This window comes from Lathamus discolor, chromosome 7 (assembly GCF_037157495.1).
Source record: "Lathamus discolor isolate bLatDis1 chromosome 7, bLatDis1.hap1, whole genome shotgun sequence".
In the NCBI taxonomy this organism is placed as follows: domain Eukaryota; kingdom Metazoa; phylum Chordata; class Aves; order Psittaciformes; family Psittacidae; genus Lathamus; species Lathamus discolor.
Genome location: NC_088890.1, coordinates 11,395,215 through 11,398,773, shown reverse-complemented (window position 1 = coordinate 11,398,773; position 3,559 = coordinate 11,395,215).

The following is a 3,559-nucleotide window of genomic DNA, read 5'->3' as shown; positions in this document are numbered from 1 at the left end:
TGCGGGCTGCAGGCGGGTCAGCCCGCTCGCCGGCGGGTCCCCGCGCCCGGGGCGGCGGGGGCCGGCGGGGGCCGGCGGGGGCCAGCGGGGGCGAGGTCGGGTTTCCTCTCCCCGAAGGGTCCGGACCTCGCCAGAGGCTCTCAGGGTGGCACCCGCCGCGCTTCCCTAAAGCGCCTCGTGTCTGTGAGCTCTGGGAGAGGGGATGGATGCAGAGATCCATGATGGGTCGGCTTTCCGGCGGATCAGGAACCGTAAAGGCAATCGGTTTAGTACTTAAAGGGGCCAACAAGAAAGCTGCAAAGGGACTTTCTACAGGGGCATGTAGTGACAGGACAAGAGGGAATGGCTTTAAACTGTCAGAGGGGAAGTTTAGATTACATAGATATAAAGCAGAATTTCTTTGCTGTGAGGGTGCTGAGGCGCTGGCACAGGGTGCCCAGAGAAGCTGTGGCTGCCCCATCCCTGGCAGTGCTCAAGGCCAGGTTGGACGGGGCTTGGAGCAACCTGCTCTGGTGGAAGGTGTCCCTGCCCGGGGCAGGGGGTTGGAACTGGATGAGCTTTAAGGTCCCTCCCAACACAAAGCAGTCTGGTATTCTATGAGCTGTGCAATCCCAGCTGATTCCCGAGGGAGCCCAGATGTCGCTGGACCAGATGCACAGCTGAGAGCTGGAGAGGAGACAGGAGAGCTACACTCAGGTGCAGGAAGGTTGAAATGACCTGCATTACTTGTGGGACACGCCTTGATACCAGTGCACAACAGACACTGCTGGGTCTTGCTGACTTCTTGCAGCTGAAGATCTCACTAGCCAGTCACTTTCCCTCTGCTGTGTAACCACAGCTCCTCTTGCACAGTACTGTATGAGCACTTAGCACGGGCTTCCAATGCAGCTCTCTGAAAAGCAGTACTACTGCTAGACTCGTGCCTCAGAAAACATCTGGATGGTTGGCAGAGTATCTGAGGTACATCCGTGGCTTAGTCTCTTCTCCAGTGCCAAACCTCAGGTGTTCTGTATGTGGTGCGTACTGTGCCTCACTGGTGCACAGGTAATGGCTTCTTCTCTCTAAGAACAGAGGATTTAGTAAAAATCATTTTTTAATCACACAAACACACACAAAAAGATTAAGACTGTGCTTTTTAGTCCTGCTAAAATAAAATGGGTGAGACTTGTCACCTAAACAGCATTGCCCTGATGTGAGGTTGATGTCATCACTAAAAATGGCTCACAGTATGCAAAACTAGCTGATACACCCCCAAAAAACTCAGTTTGGTGAGGCTGCCTCTGCACTACCCCACAACTGCTCTGTCTCACCATTTATTACCATTACCTTCACCTTTAAAAAACCCCAAACCAACCAACCTGACATGTGGCTCCGCAGTTTCTCCCTTACCATTAAAATGCTTACTTTTTATTGCTGTTGGCATTCTTTGGAGACTGTAACAAATCACTAAATCCCACACAGTGCTCCCAAGCATTTCACAGTTCCTCAGTGTCACAGCCCTGTTTGTTTTCTCGCAAATAAGGCCTTTTTTGCAGGGCAAAATTCTGTCCTTTCTGTTGTTCTCTTCAATACCTCCAAATTCAGTTCAGCAATAATATTCTTCCTGGACCAGTGACAGCATAAACCAATGATGATTTTGGCAGCAAGCAAAATACAATTTATATATTTATTTCTTAATAAGAATTAAAGTGTTTTGGAGAAACAGTTTTCAGATAAATAGCAGCCTAATTTCCTTACCATCATGGATGGGAAATTTTGAAATACTCACAATCTATACTGAACTGAGTACATCGTTAGAGCAACAATCAATATCACATTTGCCAAACGAGGAATGTATCACAACATGATACATTAAGCATTTATAAGAATACAGTAATCACTTCCATGACTCAGTTATGATTCCATAGTTTTGCTGCATTATCACTGTATAATATACATAATTCCAGGGCATTGTATCTGTCACATATACCATAATAAATCAGATGTTTTTGCTGTCAGGCAGGATTGCAGTCTGACAAACTGAAGTATTAAAAAAATATGAGCCACTTCTTCTCCAAACCCTGGGGTTTCATTAGAAACCATTATGCTAAATATCTGTGCTTCTTTTGATATGCTAATCTGTTTTGATTTCTGTTGGGTTTTTACTTAGTTGCTGGGGGTACATTTGAGTCACACTTTCAAGCTTGTTTCTGTAGTCTTGAGCAACAGAACTTATTTTTTAATGGCTACTGAGATTCTCAATTCACATGACTGAAGGTGATGGAGTTTCTTTTAAAAAACACTTACATACAGTAATAATCATAATAAAATTATGAGTACTGGAAACTCTGGGACCAAACCCCAAGAGTTCAGTAGTTCTTATTTTGGATGATACAGTATCTCTTCATGACCTTAACACTGCTAAGAGATATATTTGTGTGCAGCATGTATAACTAGCTAGTGCCTTGAATCTAAATCCAAAGATGCAGATTGGGCATTAGCTCCAATTTAGTCTCTGACTATAAACTGCAGACATTACTATCCACCAGCATTTCCTACAGGGGTGTCCTGAAGACATCGTGAAAACTTTTCTTGAGATATGTGGCTTTTGTTAGATTACATGTTACTGCCAGGATGTTTATTAAATATGCTAAGGTATGATTCATTTTTAGGTTTTTAACCTAAATCTGCTAGAAAACACGTTTAATGTTTAAATATTGATATTTATTATCACAGAAAAGCAGTCTCTAGCTTGAATTGTGTGAGAGTCATTAATCTTGAACTTTAATACATCCCAGCAGGTAGCATGTTCCTGAACTCAGACTAGAACCACTGGAAGCCATTTCCTATTCTTCTAGCAGTATTAACCCCGGGTCAGGTTAAACCCAGAAAGCAGCAAGCTGTAGACTGTAAAAATCCCAAATTGGTAAGGGCAAGTGTATGTATATCCCAAAGTATGTTAGTTAATCTGGTCAGTGCCAATCTGTCTGACAGAGTAGCCCAAATTACTGTAATTTAGATGAAATCAGAGCCCTTCAATATGAAGGGATTTTTTCTTTTCAGCAGCTGGTTATCAAAGATACACACAGGCAGCTGTGATGAATTTTCATTTTATTTTAGGAGGGCTATTTGTAAAGACACTGATTTAGTAACAAAGCTGAAATACCATGCCACCACACACTGTGGGGTTTAATGCCCAAACTCGTATTGTCTTTTTTGTGTCTTGCAGTTGCTGGTTGGAAATAGTGTCTAACTGCAAAGTTGTTGTTGGTTAACTAACCTCTTAGTAGTCTGGAGTCAGAGGACATTCATCACCTTTCCAGAAGAAAAAAACAGAAAAGGACAGCAGAGAAAAGGCTGTTAAAACATAGCAATGGTTAGAATTTCATTTAATGTTGCTGAGGGTCATCCTTGGGATGAAGAAAGCAAAGGTTTGGGTGCTGGTTACCTGAGACAAGCACATTAATTATGGGTGCAGTTCTCAACAAGAGATGTTTGCAAACAAACCCCAACTTCCAACTTGTCAGTCCTTCATCACACAAAACAGAATATATGCTCTTCTGAAAATACATCTTTACAC